The following is an 18,847-nucleotide window of genomic DNA, read 5'->3' as shown; positions in this document are numbered from 1 at the left end:
ACGAAATTGAACATTTATGGTCGATGATACTACGAACCGATCGCAAAAATGGAACCATAACACCAATGCACATCTTCTTCATGTAGAGCTTATCTGGAATGGAAGTATCGTTGTGTAGATTAGAATGAACAGAAGAAAGGAGATTAGAGAAGGAGCTTAATAGAGGTAGGAGAAGAAACCAGGTACATGTTGTACACTACTCGCATCATCTCAACCAGACCCACCCATGTGCCCACGATATGGCTCCACTTAGCCTGGCATGCTAGAAACAGCTGATTAGGCCGTTCCTCTCGATGCAGGCCCAGAGATGCTTTAAGTTTCATGTGGACCAACTTTCTGATGTGACCCGAACAACCAAACAAACCAAAAACTACCTGCGCAGACCTGGTTGGGCCTAATGCAGGCTACCAAACGCGTCCTAAAGTTTGAAGATGCGTGTATGTGGACTCCAGCCTTGCTTGAGATGGTTCTATAGGTACGTTGGCTGGGCGGGCTGGCTACTCCGTTCGGGGAGCTTTTCTTGCCGCCCTAAAATGTCGGGTCGATCGACCTACCCCTTCCTCTATTGCAAACCAATTGACTGCACCCCTCCCGTTCCTTCTCTCTCGCAAGCGACCGTCCATGTGATGGCAGACCCCTCTCCCCCCTTGCAGCGATTGATCTAGTGGTACACTTTGTCGAGTGCATAGACTTTTTTATCAAGAGGGACATCGATGGATCGGGCATCACTAGAGTTACTAAGGGTGTGTTCGGTTGCCTGGGTGGCTCTTGCCTGCATCGCATGGGGACCCTGGGTGAGCGTGACCTGGTTGAGCTGATGCAAATATTGGCTGAGATGTGTGTTTGGTGGTCTGTATGATATTGTTGCACGAGAGATGCTATATACAACAAATGTTCTTTGGTAGACTACATTTGAGCTTAATTTTGTGATTCTCTTCCAATTTCAATCATTTCAATTGGATCTGTATCATTCCGTGGAACATGTAAAACAAGGATGAACTAAAATCTAAGTCAAACTCGGGTTTCAATTTTATTTATCAAAATGTTCTCAAAGCAATGAAAACATTTTCACCAATCTAGGCCATTCCACATAGATAGGTAGAAGGCAGTGGCGGAGACCAATCCAACAAAGAGGTGGAGAGCGACGAGTTGGCTAGGGCGTAGATGGGCATCTGGGAGGAGATGCCGACGGTGAGATTCGACTATGCTCACTAGAAGGATTGGGAGTGGTGGCGCGATTTGAGGGGAGAGGGGGGGGGGGGACGCGGCGCTCGTTGCAGCTCACAGCGTGCATGTGCTCCCCTCTCCCCTTCTTCCTCTCTATCGATGGTGGACAATATGGGCATGGAGGAGCACCGACGAGGGAGCTCAGACGGGTGGTACACAAGGCGGGGCGGCGAACCTTCGGTGTGGGCGTGGAAGAGCGCCAACTAGGGAGCTCGGACCGGTGGCGGATGAGGGAGCCCAAACTGGTGGTGGATGAGGGAGCCTGAATCAGTGGTGGACGAGGGAGCTTAGACGGACGGCAGCGACGGCGATGGGTTGGGTGTTTGATCCAATGATGCGGGACAGAGAGGAGGAGGAAAAGAAGACATGGGGCGAGAGTTGTGAATGCAGACGCGAGCCTGGCTCGGAGATACCGCCGAGTCCCGCGTGCCCCTCAGCCTAGCTGAGAGGCCTCATTTTGCATCGGGTGGGCCAGACTGAGGAGGTCGCACAAGCCACCGAACACACTAGATTTTGCACGGCAGGTGCAAGCTAGATGCCACATAGGAAACCAAACACACCCTAAGCTCCCTAGAATGAGAGCTCTCTGATTGATCGAGGCTGTGAAAAACATGTGGGGTCAACCTGTCATTCGGTGAAAGAAGTACTTTTGCCACCTGTGCTCAAATTTTGTTTACGCGTGTCTCTGTGTGTACCCGGTTGGGGTAAACGTCACATATTGGGCCGATAGGGGTATATGTATCTCTTCCGATCCCCTCTTTTATCTTGTGCCCTGCGATACCACGTGACACATGTGGTAAGCAATTCAATCGATTAAAAAAAAATCTTCGGCCCTGTGATAGGATTCCTCCTCCCAAATCTGGACGAGTTAAATTTATATACCCCCTAAACTTTCAGGTTTGGACCACATAACACCCCCAACTCAAAAACCAATTTCCTCAACTTGACAATAGCGGACAAAACACCCCCCGACGCCCTACCAAGTGGTTTCTGATGGTGGTTTTGTTGACGCGGCGCATGCGTGCCGTGAGGGCACCGCGCACCATCACCTTTGTCGCCCTCACCGCTCCGGTCAGCATGTGCCCATAGCCCATACCAACGGCGACGACTTGCTGCGTGTCCTCGCGTGAGAAGCCATGGCTTACATACTTTTTTTTCTAGAGATCATGGCTTACATACTTTAGCTAAGCTACAATTAATAAGCTAGCTAAATGGGGAAGCCGTGATGCACACACGACGGACCGGGGCATTCCGAAGCGGACGAGGCCTTTTCGAAAGCTTGTACACGGGACGAGCAACTTCACCAACACACGGGGCCCTTCTGCATCGCTCGCCGCACCTGCACGCCGGCGACGCCGCCGAGACCTTTCCCATCGTGACGACGACGCCACGCTCGGCAACACACTGTACCTACCCCGCCTATCGTATCAGCCGAAGTCCCGTCGAGGTGAACGATGTCAACGTAGCACCAGGCACCAGCACACGCATCCCGGCAGTCGTAGCCATCCACGCAAGTCGAACGGCGTCGACGCCAACTCAGCCTGGAGAAGGAGTTCGAGTCAACACGCAGGTTGACCTGGTGCTACACCGTCGCCGTTCTCTGACGAAGCTGCAGTATGTTCCTCACATCCCACAGCGCCGCCGAGTCCTGCCACCCCATCGTGCTCTCTCATCCTGTTCCTGGGCGGCGACGAACGCAGCCATGGCAGCGGCACAGGCTGCCGATTCACCAACCAAGGGCCAGCCTCGAGACTTCTCGCCAGTAGAGGAAGCGCGCGTTCCCAGAGCCACGATGCAGGCACCTGTGCGGAATCAGGCAGTGGCGAGGAGGCCTCGTCGCGGGAGCACGCGATGGAGTCGCCGGAGAGGCGGATGCGTCTGGTTCTGTTGAGGCGAGCAGTCGGCTGGCCTGGTGGCGGTGCGCTGCCGTCGAACTTGACCTCCATGAACGCGTTGCAGCTGAAGGGGTGTCTTTTGTGGCTGATTACACTTACATGTGGGTCCTGGGATGATGTGGCAGGATAAGTCAAAGAATGAATTATGGTCAGCATGCCACGTAGGTGAAACAATCCTCAAAACCAGCTTGGTGGACTCTCAGGAGGTGTTTTGTGTGGTATTGCAAAGTTAAGGGGATTAAGTGACTGGTTTTCGAGTTTGGGGGTAATGTCATCAAAGCCTGAAAGTTTAGGGGGTATATACATTTAACTCCAGATCACGAAGATTCTTTACTACGGGTTAGATTTCGGATATACTATACTTCTTAACTTTACTTCCGTATAGTATTGGTAATTTAGCTCCTCCCTTAATTTTAATTTATTAAAAAGAACATATTCGAATGAAATGGTATCACTCTGACTTCTAATTGGCAGCTCGCTTGGTGTGCTCTAAACACAATCCTTTATTCCAAATAGTCATCCATTTTAATCTACAAACTAAGGCGAGTTTAGTTTCCTTAACTTTCAGGTACTTTCAGCGCACAGGAAGGAGTATATCAGGTACTTTCATGTACAGGTGAGAAGTTAACTTTCAGGTAAAGTTTAGTTTCCTTAACTTTCATGTACTTTTAGGTACAGTATTGGTAAGTTAGCCCCTCCCTTCTATAACTTTCAGGTACAGGTGAGAAATTTCAGTGGATTGGTGTCTATATTGCAGATGATAAGTGCAACATAATATGCAAAGGAATGAACATGGATTATTTGTAAGTTTAGTTTCCTCTTACTTGCTGGTTGAATTCTTAGTTTACGAAATTTCTGATTACTTTCTTCATAGTGTGAGAAATTAGTTCAGAGGCCATCCATACTTTACAGAATGTACCTTTATTTATTTGTTTAGGGTTGACAACATTTCTTTATCAATCAGGCATGCTCGATGGTATCTAGATTTTCATTTGCAATGTATTTTTCTTCTATTGTTACATTTATTATCTCTTTACTGCGTTGTTTTAGGAATGGATACTCGTCTGCTGGTGCGGTGGAGAGAAGCTACTATACCATTGTGTCTCTGTGTTGCTGGTGCAAATAGTGTGAGTTCTTCAAGCGGTAATCTTATAACTTTACTTTGATGGCTAGACTGCCCCTTGCATCGTTGGTACCCATACTGTTATGGTATGAATTTGTGCTAACTATCATGCTTTATATCAGGAATCTTCTCCAAGATAGATGTTTTGTTAAAATTTCTATCTATGTTCCTATTCCTGAAGTATGGTGAATGGCCCGAGTTAGTGTCACATTGATTATGTGGCAATGCACTTAGGAATCGCCATACTGATTCAAGCTTTCGGCCATAAAGCAAGCTATATGTAAAGAGATCCCTGGAGATTTCTACACACATTTAGATAAAAATGTTTCTTCTTTACTTTTTGCCCAAAGAAATGATAAATGAGTTGAGATACCTGTATTGATGCATTTAGGCATTCACAAAGAGCCGCACCTATATTTATCTTTGAGCTCACAGTAAGCTATACAATCACAAAACATCTACAGTATATTACTAGTAATGGTTATTCCTTTTGTTCCAAATGTATTTTACTAAGGTTTTGGACTGTTATTCAAATTTTGCTATAAACATTCCATATTCTAATATGAATGGACTGGAGTGTTGGCCTTCAGTTCGAGGCTATGGAGGATTAGTACCCCTTCTTTGCTACGAGCTCGAATTGCGTGATGCTGCTCACCACATATGTTTTCAAGGTAAGATTGATTTCCTTGCTTCAGAATAATATATTGTGCACTATTTTTCATTGCCCATTGTTCTCCTTTTTGTTTCATTGTTTGCCATTTTGTTGGTATTTTTTTGCATCAGCTTTGAGCGTGACTGAAGGCGAGCAAAGACAAACAGAGACTGGGAACATAGGTTGGTAGACATGGTGCACTTCCCTAATAGAAGTTGTGTTGGTAGTCCTTTTCAATTGTGGCTGAATGTATGTGGGTTTGAATAGCTATGATTAGATAAGTGGATATGTTATCATGTACTTCTCTGTACATGTTATGATCAGGAGCACATATAATTTTATGATCTGCTATGTGTGAACTTATTTGTATTAGAGATCATTAACATAGAGCAAAGCAACATTCCTGTTGTCTACTATGTATGATCTGATTGGTACATGTGGACTTTGGTCCTCTTGCTTGCATATATTTGAAGCATGATTCTGCTGCTTGCATGTATATGATCTATTTTGACATGATCTGCTAGATGTGAACTCCAGAATAGCAACGTCTTCTACAGTGTAGATATTGAAAAATTACTTAACATGATGCCATTGTTGATTAGATGATGATTATTAGAATGTGATAGATAAAGAGTAGCACATTCTATTGGTTTTTACTGTTAATTGACATGGAAATGGCTTTCATCATTGTTGGTTTCACCATTATAGACCTAAGGTAATAATGACAAGCGACAAGGGGGGAGCTAGGAAGTCGATGTCGATTGACACGGCCGGCATCGATGCAGCGGCCAGCCTGGGCGATGGATTGATAGTCCTTCTTTGCTAAACTTGATCCGATGTATATCCTATCTCACTCACCGTCTGGTCGTTGCCCCCCTAACTCTTGCCTCACTAGGTGACTTGACATCCTCTTGAACCTCTCGTCGGTATGGCGTATTCGACAATCAGTGGTTATGCTAGCTGGGGCTATGGTGAGCAACAAAGGGGCTACATGAGGCCAAGCCGCAAATCGGTGATGAGGAAAAATGTCGATGAGGAACAAGGGTTGTGGATGGGGATACCATGTTGTAGAGAGACTCCCTAACGAACATGTTGTAGAGAGATGGTGTCAGGTTCCCATGTAAATGCCATGCCGGTGTGGTCCTCCAAATATGCATTCTTCTCATGGTGGTTATGTGTTGAGTACTTTGACATTCAAGTATCTCAGATCATGCAATATTCAGTTGATACTCTTATGTTTTGTGAAGTGCTCACGGACCAAAAAATAGGTAGATGATATGATGTGCTTGTAGGGGAACGTGACAGAAAACAAAAAAATTCTGACCTACGCACCAGCCCAGGACCACTATGGAGACTACATACATGGTTTGAACTTTTTGTTACCGACTCGTAGCGCAGCGGGAAGTAGAGTCGATGGCGATCGGCGGTGCAGATCCCCGCAACTAGGATTTACAACCTCCCAACCGCGAGGATGTATACCCTCATCTGCTCCTCAGACAGCCCTCCGGGAGGCGGTCGAACGGCCCCCCGGACGGTGTCGCGGACAGCCCTCCGGGAGGACTTCAAAACTGCAACGGTCACTCGGACAACCCTTCGGGAGGACCTTCGAAACTCGGACGGTCACACGGACAGCCCTTCGGGAGGCACTCATGAACTAAGACCAAAAACTACGATCTCTCTACAGAGTTGCACACATACGGTGTCATCTATCCAGCAGGGCTTCGCTGTCCAGAACTAGTTCCTGCCGGAACCTAGACAGCCTTTCGGCTCTACGAAACTATTTCGCTGGGAGGGAGAGAGAAGCCAGATCATGCATGGCACTTGTATGTGAGAAAGAGTGAGTGTGGAGGGCTGCCCCTCCACCTCTGTTTATAGGAAATCCCAAGGGGTAGGGTAGTTTAACACAAAAACCCAAAATGCACATGAATGAAGTCCTTCCTCAAGGGCATAAGAGTGAAACCAAGGAACAAGAGGGGCTCCAAGGTGGAGCCCCAAGTGTGTCCGGCCACACCCCTTGGGGGGCCCCCATGAGGGCCTCCCAATCCATCAATGTCATCCCTAGATCTTTTGGGCAAAGCCCCAAAAGGTGGCTTTCCATAAAATATCCCAAAAAGCACTTTCACTATTCACGACGACATTTTTCAGCGTCCGTTCGAACTAAAAATATTTATGTGGGCTTAGAACATTTCCAGTACCCACCATAATAATTTTCAACGCGTTCTGAAACAATTCCAGTTTAGTGATTTTCATCTGCAAAAAGCATCTGAACCGGTTCCTGCAGCTCCGGAACATTTCCGGTTTTTATTTCTGAAATTTTCAAAAAGTATCCAGAATGATTCTGGCACCCTCCAACAATTATCAAGCATGTGCCGAAACCATTTTGACTTAATGGCATACCCCAAAACAACTATTTCGGTTTCGCCGAAACTCATCCGGTGACCTCTCTCTGCGGAACTTTTCCGCTGTCCGAAACTTTTTCGATGATTTTCTCTCAGACTCCCTGTCTAGTATTCAGCAGATAGATGACCCTTAAGCGTGTGACCCTATAGGTTCGATGAAGTACATGACCCGGAACCCCTTCCGATCAATGATCAACATCGGAGCCGTGGACACCCATATTGACCCCTATACCCACACGAATAAATATTCGAGTGAACCTCCAGTTGCAGTGAGCTATTCCTGTTGCTTCGCGATATGTCACAAACACCCGAGGTGAGATTTATTGCATCCCCATGGACGAACAATTTGTCCACCATGCAAGTTACCTCGTTACCGGTTTTGTTCTCTTTTCTCGTTTCCGTGTTCCGGCATCCCAGTGATCAGATCACACTGTGTCTGGCCAGACGATGATGGATACCGTAATACCGAGAGGTCCCGAGAATATCTCTCCATCGTCGGAGGAGCAAATCCCAAGCTTGAGCTATCAAGTTACTTGACACACTTTTCCATGAACCCGTAAGCCGCCGTAATAGCCACCCATTTACAGATGACGTTTAACAAACCCCAAAGTTCGTGAAGCAAGCATGAAGAAACTCGATACTCTCATGGTCTAAGGAATCATGCAAATGTTAACCATCTCTGTGTTATGTACCATTAACTTGTGACGAACGAATCTCTTAGCATAACATCAATCCGGGTCGATTCAACACAAATGTTCTCTTAACATTGTGCCCTCAAGGTTGCTGGCATAGACATGCCCATGATCAGGAAAACAGAACCATCATGAAATACTTGAGCTAGTCTTAGAGGCCAGATTAGGAATACATTTTACCGTTTATTATTCCACACGTGCATATGAGTCTTCCTCCGAGCCTCGTGGTTATTGCAGACTCGAGAACCATAGCAGTTATAGCATGGAACATAAACATAATTATGAACATGGAGATAAGTAATAGCATTTATTATTGCCTCTAGGGCATATCTCCTACAGACTCCCACTTGCACTAGAGTCAATAATCTAGTTAATGCTAATGCACTTTACACCTATGGCATACCGGTGTAAAAATGCTTCGCATGTGGTATAGCCTGATGTCCATCGGATCTGACAACTTTAGCTCCGTGTCTATCTCTGCATATCCTCACGTTTTCACGCTTTCACAAAATTCATATTTTGTGCGGACTTGGCTTTTATGTATGTGAATCACAGGTCAAACCTGGATTCCTCAGATTGAGTTATGGAGAAACTACCTGCAGTAGTGTCCCATTGACAAAAGCCATCTTGGAACCATACTAAGTTCATGAATGAACTATATGATTCAACATCTTGTTTGTCGCTTCTAAAGCATCAACATACTTAGTCATTTGTTATAGAATTCGCCACAGTATCCTGTTTGGAACAATTTCCAACTACCGTGCCACCATATTGTGTATCACACAAAACCCTTAACTTAAATCGAAAATCGCATGGAGAAAAGATGAAGACTGTATCGATGTAACATTTTACAACGAACTCTTCATGATCTCCGCTTGCGAGAAAACATATCACCAGTACTTACTCTAGTACTCAATGACATCTTTCACTGTTGTCCCACGATCAGTACTTTGATCACTTTAGTATCCATACTCGCAACATCTTGGGAGTATCGAACATATCTGGTTGTTTTACATACCATGGAATACATGATTAATCCAAACACAAAAGTGTGTGGAATCTGCATCATGTATTTTGCTCATCAGTGTTTTGGGACACCGAATCTTGCAAAAAACTCTTCCATGTGACTCCGGCAAGAATCACTCCTTGGCGGTTTTAAATGCTAAAAGGTTTTAGCACCTTGTCAATATGTATTCATTGCTTAGCCCTATTAGGTAAATCTATTGCCATAGATCATTATGCCTAATATTGAGGCTATTTAGCCTAAGCACTTCATCAAAAAACTATCTTCAAATGAAGTCCTAATTCGTGTCAAGAAATTTATTTCCAATTAACAATGTGTCAAGCACACAAGGTTTTTAGAAATATTATTACGCTCCCACTTACTTTCTTGAATTACAAGCATCTTCGTTACCCATTGATGAAGTCAAACCCCTTTGACCATTTCGTCAAAGCACGAAGATTCCAACTCCATTTTGCTCTCTTCTGTCCATCGCTGAACTCTGAAGTTTGCACCCTTACTAGCATCCTCTGGATAGACAAAATGCCTTGGACTGTAACACATGCAAGTCCTTGGTTTCATTTTCATCAGATGGAAATCCTATTGTCATCCATGTTTCATATCTCATGATTGAAATATGTATTAATTGCTAGTTCAACCCGAACCGACTTTAAGCATCGCTACGATGAAAACAACCTCATCGTAGTCAACTCTTGAACTTGTTATTTCAACAAGTCGAGCTTTATGGATAAAACATTTTTATCCGTATCAGTTTTAAGTTCCATAAATATTCGTTAGACTCTTAAGTCTTTCGAAAGGTGTCTCAAGGTTTTAATCTTGAATCACTTATATGGAAACTAACTCGGGTTGTATTGGCATTTAGCCAATTCCGGAGTCAGGGCCCATCAACGCTTCCTTGTGTATCGTAGGTATAATGTTGTCTAACAATAATATCTCGTTTGCGCACCTGAGAGGTTTGCACGAGCCTTGCCTACGTGGTTCAGCTGCAAGTTCGACCAAAGTTCATACATTTTATTGTAGAGACTTCCGTATCAGTCGCAGTAGGAAACTCTGGAATTGCTTCCAAGGTCTCTTTCCTTTGATCTGATGACGAAGATACTGTTTATCTCGTCGAGTTGCACTATTCTCCCACTCACCTTTTTGAAAGAACCATTCTCTTTAAAAACACACCGTTTCGCGGACAAACTATTTGCCTCGGTATAGTGAGGAAGGAATACCCAACATTTTGGTATAACCTACAAAGTAGCACTTGTCTGATTTGGAATAGGTTTGTAACCTTTTACACAAGCCCCATATTCCAAATGTTAAGAAAAGATATAACATGGTTGGGCGTACCATACCATGGCTTCATTTCAACAGACCCGATGTAGCTCTTTTCAATGTAAAAGCCGCAGTCTCTAAAGCATCACTTTAAAAGGGATAATGGCAAATTTATTTATGTCTTCTTTGACCTTACCATGTCATAAATGGTTAGATTACATCTCCACGGACTTTTCACTTGCAGTGGTGTTCCGGGAGGTGCAAGTTATGAAAACCCTTTCACAACTCATCAGACATTCGCTAAACATGTAACTCAAATATTCCTTTGTGCAATCAAATTGCAGAAACATAATTTTCTTGTTACAATAACTTCTACTTCATTTTTGAAAACCTTTCGAATGATTTCAAAAGATCCAGATTTACGTCTCATCAAGTAAATATCCATATATATATATCTACTTGAGTCATTTCTGAAGATAAATAATTCCACCACTAACAACACTTATCGGACTACACACATCAAATGTATGATCACTAATAAGTTTGTTGTTCGTTCCTTATGGCATGTGAACGGTATTTTAGTCACTTCACTTTTCGGAGGAAAGTTGCAAGTGTCAGATGATTCAAAATCAAAAGGACTTCAAAATCCATCATAATGGAATTTTCCATGCGGGTTTCTCCAATGTGACCAAATGTAGTGCCACACTTGTGTGGTATTCTTTTAGTCTTGCGACATTTAGCGTCAGTGTTATGGATGTATCATATTACCATCAATATTCATAACATACATCCCATCTTGGATGGAAGCATGGCCCTTCATGTTATTCATAATACTTAACAACAATTGTTGTTTTTATGAACAACTCTTTTGCAACAAACATTGTGCAATGGGCTAGAGTGTATGAAACTCTAAAATGAATTATGAAAGTAAACCCAGAGGTATTGTATTATTATCAATATTCATAACATACATCTCATTCATAATGAAAGTATGGCCCTTGTGTTATTCATAACATCGAACATAAAAAGTTCTCTTGTGAACAACCTTCTTGCAAGATACCTTATGCAATGGGCTAGAGTTTGTAAAACTCTAAATGAATTATGAAAATAAATACAGACGGCAATACACCGATGGAAGGTATAGTAACATTTACTATGTTCCCTGTGTATACCTTAACCTCATTTCTGGCTAGTCTTTTTAGGCCATAGTAGCTCTTACATTGATTCATAACAGAATGCAATCGAGCGGGTATCTTTGTGATTAACTCACAATACCCAAGAATTAGTGATTAACATGTTTAACCATAATTCCCAAGAACTATATCTTTGACCAGCCTACTATACATCAAAAACTTGTATGACATTCATACATGAGCTGGATATTCCAGTCATGTTTCTTTCTGCCTTTATACTTCTAACAGTTTAACTTTTAGTATTTCTCCTACTCGCAAAAGAAGCACCCAACTTAAGAGTGGCGTTAGCCCCAGACTTCCTAGGCGTGTAAGTCATACTAACACCCTTTGGACACTTCCTTTCTCTTTAAGTTGTTGTTTTATTCACCTTTCATTATATGACATGCGTTCTTTTTGATCCCTTTCCCAACAGTCAAATGCATAGTAAACACTTTTACTAATACTTGCAAACAAACATTTCTTTGTTTGTATCTGAAAATAGTTTTCAGTTCCATGAATATCATATAACTATCCCAATTTTCGAAGTTTGGGTTTCATGGAAGCAAACATATTCCACTTGACCGTAACAGAATTCTAGCTTTTGGATCGAAGGACGAGAGTCACATGATCCATAGCATTAGCGGGAGGATACGGAAAGCATGCGATAGGACAAAGTCCTTCTCGGCACTTTTGAGGACAATCCTCATATTACGTTACCAATCATAAAGTTTTAACCAGATATTTAACAGCTATTCAATTTTAATAGGGAAAGTGGAATCGCGAGCCATTATTCTACAACTATTTTGCAAGAAACACTTAGACAGTGTTCATAATTAATTGCACTAAGAATTAAACATGTTAATTCAACAGTGCGCTCCCACTCAAATCAATATCTCTCATAATTAATTTTGAGTGATACAAGATCCAGATTTCAATTCATCGCCATAGAATCATCATCTCATGACGGGAATTTTAATCGGTAGGCCAACTTGCCGATCACATCTCTATGTGACTCTTGCTCATCTTTCAATGCGTGTGTTCCGAGCTCAGGACGATCCTGTCATGAACGTCAAGACAACCAAGTGATCTTGCTGCGAGGTCTGACCTCACCCGCCTCACACTTCTCTAATCGTTCGTACCCATGCATCCATGGCGCACCCCGAAAAGATAGGTGCCGTGAGGGTGCTACACTTGGGAGAACACTAACTACTTGATATTTTAGTGAGAGATCACCCTAATAAAAAGCGACTACCGCGCAATCAAAAAGGGTGCAGCAAAGGGATAAACATCTCAGGCAATTCATAATAGCATGATATGGTATAGCCCTTTATGACGGAGAAGTCTTTCATTCCTTCGTCTTCGACATTCGCCTCGGTGTTCACCTTCACGAAGATTGCCACCACCTTGTCGATGCACCAGATAATATTGCTATCTCTATAGCTAATAAAATAAGTGCATTACTTAAGGTTGACACGCAGGTCATTAAAGTGACAATCATATGGCTCCAACCATCATGCCGAATCATGACACGTAGATCATGTTAATTACATCATATAGTCATCTCATACATAATCAAATTGAATATGAGCATTGATATACCACATCACATGCACATCCTGCAAAATCAAGTTAGACTCCTCTAATCGGTTTATGCAAAATTTTATTTTACGTGGCTTCTAAGGTTTTGACTTAAACCGCAGCTACCAACATTTTATCATCAAGTATGATTATTCAAGTTGCTAGATTAACATCTCGGGGTGTATGAAACATGAGATAATTAAATCTCGAGCTCCATACTAAAATTCGTCATACGCATGACCCCCGTGCAGATCATATCTGCAATGCCCTTTCATCTGCGGATTTCATCTTTCTTTTGACTACGGCAGAACCCAAAGAACTGATAGCACTTCCATGATCAATCAGGATCACAGATTGCCAGAACTTTGTCAAATTCCACCATGCTGTCTCGAGATTGAGCAAACGCAAATTTAGGGAAGCAACATGAATGTCGGGTAACAGATTTCATCTGTCACCCGCATAAATAATTTTCAGCAATAGATCTCATCTACTACCTAATTATATTATGCAATACCCATACATCTCCATGTATTCTAGATCGAAACCTGCATCTACGCATAGCACGGCTCATGATGCCACTGTAGGGGAACGTGACAGAAAACAAAAAATTTCTGACCTACGCACCAGCCCAGGACCACTATGGAGACTACATACATGGTTTGATCTTTTTCGTTACCGACTCGTAGCGCAGCGGGAAGTAGAGTCGATGACGATCGGCGGTGCAGATCCCCGCAGCTAGGATTTACAACCTCCCGACCGCGAGGATGTATACCCTTATCTGCTCCTCAGACAGCCCTCCGGGAGGCGGTCGAACAGCCCCCCCGTACGGTGTCACGGACAGCCCTCCGGGAGGACCTTCGAAACTGGAACGGTCACTCGGACAACCCTTCGAGAGGACCTTCGAAACTCAGACGGTCACACGGACAGCCCTTCGGGAGGCACTCACGAACTATGACCGAAACTATGATCTCTCTACAAAGTTGCACACATACGGTGTCATCTATTCGGCAGGGCTTCGCCGTCCAGAACTAGTTCCTGCCGGAACCCAGACAGCCTTTCGGCTCTACGAAACTATTTCGCTGGGAGGGAGAGCGAAGCCAGATCGTGCATGGCACTTGTATGTGAGAAAGAGTGAGTGTGGAGGGCTGCCCCTCCACCTCTATTTATAAGAAATCCCAAGGGGTAGGGTAGTTTAACACAAAAACCCAAAATGCACATGAATGAAGTCCTTCCTCAAGGGCATAAGAGTGAAACCAAGGAACAAGAGGGGCTCCAAGGTGGAGCCCCAAGTGTGGCCGGCCACACCCCTTGGGGGCCCCCATGAGGGCCTCCCAATCCATCCATGTCATCCCTAGATCTTTTGGGCAAAGCCCCAAAAGGTGGCTTTCCATAAAATATCCCAAAAAGCACTTTCACTATTCACGACGACATTTTTCAGCGTCCGTTCGAACTGAAAATATTTATGTGGGCTTAGAACATTTCCAGTACCCACCATAATAATTTTCAGTGCGTTCTGAAACAATTCTAGTTTAGTGATTTTCATCTGCAAAAAGCATCTGAACCGGTTCCTGCAGCTCCGGAACATTTCCGGTTTTTATTTCTGAAAATTCCAAAAAGTTTCCAGAATGATTTTGGCACCCTCCAACAATTATCAGGCATGTGCCGAAACCATTTTGACTTAATGGCATACCCCAAAACAACTATTTCGGTTTCACCGAAACTCATCCGGTGACCTCTCTCTGCGGAACTTTTCCGCTGTCCGAAACTTTTTCGATGATTTTCTCTCAGACTCCCTGTCTAGTATTCAGCAGATAGATGACCCTTAAGCGTGTGACCCTATAGGTTCGATGAAGTATAGACATGACCCGGAACCCCTTCCGATCAATGATCAACATCGGAGCCGTGGATACCCATATTGACCACTATACCCACACGAATAAATATTCGAGTGAACCTCCAGTTGCAGTGAGCTATTCCTGTTGCTTCGCGATATGTCACAAACACCCGAGGTGAGATTTATTGCATCCCCATGGACGAACAATTTGTCCACCATGCAAGTTACCTCGTTACCGGTTTTGTTCTCTTTTCTCGTTTCCGTGTTATGGCATCCCAGTGATCAAATCACACTGTGTCTGGCCAGACGATGATGGATACCGTAATACCGAGAGGGCCCGAGAATATCTCTCCTTCATCGGAGGAGCACATCCCAATCTTGAGCTATCAAGTTACTTGACACACTTTTCCATGAACCCGTAAGCCGCCGTAATAGCCACCCATTTACGGATGACGTTTAACAAAACCCAAAGTTCATGAAGCAAGCATGAAGAAACTCGATACTCTCATGGTCTAAGGAATCATGCAAACGTTAACCATCTCTGTGTTATGTACCATTAAATTGTGACGAATGAATCTCTTAGCATAACATCAATCCGGGTCGATTCAACACAAATGTTCTCTTAACATTGTGCCCTCAAGGTTGCTGGTATAGACATGCCCATGATCAGGAAAACAGAACCATCATGCAATACTTGAGCTAGTCTTAGAGGCCAGACTAGGAATACATTTTACCGTTTATTATTCCACACGTGCATATGAGTCTTCCTCCGAGCCTCGTGGTTATTGCAGACTCGAGAACCATAGCAGTTATAGCATGGAACATAAACATAATTATGAACATGGAGATAAGTAATAGCATTTATTATTGCCTCCAGGGCATATCTCCTACAGTGCTATCATGGTGGTTCTCTTTGCATGTTAATGTCATAATGTGTCTCACCAGTGTGCATGTTGTTCCTCATGGAAAGTAAAACTAGCATCATTTGATGGTTGCAACTAATGGTGTCCTTTGCAGTACATGTTGATTTAATTTGAAATCAATTCACCTTTATGAGATATTATTTGATACATATTAGAAAAATGCTTTATAGCCTTTCAAATAACTTAACTATGTCGCCAAAAGAAATTAAAGCTTCCTAGAAATGGAGTATTCTTCTTTTCTCCATGGTTGGGAAGGCAAGTGGACCCGCTTTGTCAGCCGATGATTCGTTTTTCTGCTTCTTGAACCCATTCAACCCTTGCGTGGGGTGAAAGTGCAACTAATCCTTGGGTGGTGGTAATTCATAACAACATATAGCTCATTGAACTAATATCCTTTAAGATGATCGTTTCAGAAAGTTCAATGATTGGCATGGCATGGACTAGAGATGTGGACCCCTCAAAATGCTAAGGACAAATATTGGCAAAAGCTCAAGACTCTTCATTTCTATTTTAGTGATCCAAGATCACATTGAGTCCATAGGAAAGCCAATACTATTAAAAGGGGATGCGGTGTTGCTTAATGGTCTATTGCTCAAAATGCTTAGTGATATGCTCCAAAACCCTCAACCACTTTCTCATATCCAAATATGTCCTAAACCTAAAGTCAAACTCGGCCCCACCGATTTGATCCATCCGGCGCCATTGAGTTCACTTGACATAGCCAGAGCCAGAAACCCTAATCAGTTCGGTCTTACCGATAGGGATCTCGGTCTCACCAAGATGGGATTGCAAACTCTCTGTTTCCCTTCGTAACGTTTCGGTCTTACCGAAATGAGCGATCGGTCCCACCGAGTTCACAATGCAAACTCTCTATTTCTCTTTTGTAACGTTTTGGTCTCACCAAAAGGAGCGATCGGTCCCACCGAGTTTGCCTGACCAACTCTCTGTTAATCTATTACTCAAATCGGTCTCACTGAGTTGAAGTAATCGGTCAAACCGAGATCAAGTTTTGCCCTAACCCTAGCGCATCGGTCCCACCGAGTTGATCATGACAGTCCCACCGAAAATCCTAACATTCACATTTTGGACTGAATCGGTCTCACCGAGTTCATACATTCGGACTGACCGAGTTGGCTCTTCTTTGTGCAACAGTTAGATTTTGTGTGGAGGCTATATATACCTCTCCTCTCCATTTGTGAGAGAGCCATCAGAATGTGCCTACACTTCTAGCATTCATTTTCTGAGAGAGAACCACACCTGCTCATGTGTTGAGACCAAGACATTCCAATCTAACCACAAGAATCTTGATCTCTAGTCTTCCCCAAGTTGCTTTCCACTCAAATCATCTTTCCACCATAGCCAAATCTGTGGGAGAGAGTTGAGTGTTGGGGAGACTATCATTTGAAGCACAAGAGCAAGGAGTTCATCATCAACACACCATCTATTACCTTTTGGAGAGTGGTGTCTCCTAGATTGGTTAGGTGTCACTTGGGAGGCTCCATCAAGATTGTGGAGTTGAACCAAGGAGTTTGTAAGGGCAAGGAGATCGCCTACTTCGTGAAGATCTACCCAAGTGAGGCAAGTCTTTCGTGGGCGATGGCCATGGTGGGATAGACAAGGTTGTTTCTTCGTGGACCCTTCATGGGTAGAGCCCTCCATGGACTCACGCAACCGTTACCCTTCGTCGGTTGAAGTCTCCATCAACGTGGATGTACGATAGCACCACCTATCGGAACCACGCCAAAAATCTCCATGTCTACATTGCGTTTGCCACTCAAAACCCCTCCCTTTACGTTCATATGCAATGATTTACATTCTGCTTCTATACTCTTAGAATTGCATGTGTAGGTTGATTGCTTGACTTGTGCTAAGTTGTTAAAATCTGCCAAGACTTAAAATTGGGAAAAGGCTAGATTTATTTGGTCAAGTAGTCTAATAACCCCCTCTAGACCTAATTTAGATCCTACAAGTGGTATCAGAGCTTTGGTCTCCATTTGCCTTGATTTATATAGCATTGGTGATCATAGCCTTGGTTTCACAACCTAGGAGAGTATGGCGTCTAGTGAGGGAAATTACCACCGTAGAGGTCCTTACTTTGATGGTACTAATTTTGCTAGTTGGAAGCATAAGATGAAAATGCATATTCTTGGACATAACCCCGCCGTTTGGGATATGGTGTGTATTGGCTTGCAAGGTGAATTCTTCGATGGAAGAGAACTGAATCGTGAAGCTACCGCTGAAGAATTGAAGATGTTGCAATACAATCCCTCAAGCTTGCGATATCCTCTTCAACGGATTATGCCCTGAAGAATTCAACAAAATCAGCCATCTTGAGAATGCAAAGGAAATTTGGGATACTTTGATTGATATGCACGAAGGTACCGACTCCATCAAGGAATCTAAATTGGATGTGCTTCAAAGTCAACTTGACAAGTTCAAAATGAAGGATGGTGAAGGTGTAGCTGAAATGTACTCTAGGCTTGCTCTCATCACAAATGAGATTGCCGGCTTAGGAAGTGAAGAGATGACCGACAGATTCATCATCAAGAAGATCCTAAGAGCCTTGGACGGAAAATATGACACCGTGTGCACATTGATCCAAATGATGCCCAATTACAAAGATCTCAAGCCAACGGAAGTCATTGGTAGAATTGTTGCTCATGAGATGTCACTCAAGGATAAAGAAGATCTTCACAACAAGTCTAGTGGTGCTTACAAAGCTTCATGTGATGCTCCTACATCATCAAGTGAGAAACAAGTCTTCAATGAGGAATTGAACCTAATGGTGAAGAACTTCAACAAGTTCTACAAGAGTAGAAGCAAAGAAAGAAGTTCCAAGTCAAGGTCCTACAATGACAAAAGATCTTCTAGTCATCATCGAAATTGCTACAATTGTGGAAGACCCGGACACTACTCAAGTGAGTGTACGGCTCCCTACAAAAGAAGAGAAGACTCACCTAAAAGGAGAAGCAAAAGAGAAGAATCACCACCAAGAGAAAGAAGGAGTAGAGATGATCGTTATGAACGAAGATCCTTTCATAGAAGCAAGGATTCGGAAAGGAAAGACAAGT

The sequence above is a fragment of the Triticum aestivum genome, chromosome 1D, assembly GCF_018294505.1.
Source record: "Triticum aestivum cultivar Chinese Spring chromosome 1D, IWGSC CS RefSeq v2.1, whole genome shotgun sequence".
Lineage (NCBI taxonomy): Eukaryota > Viridiplantae > Streptophyta > Magnoliopsida > Poales > Poaceae > Triticum > Triticum aestivum.
Note: the sequence above shows the minus strand (reverse complement) of the source record.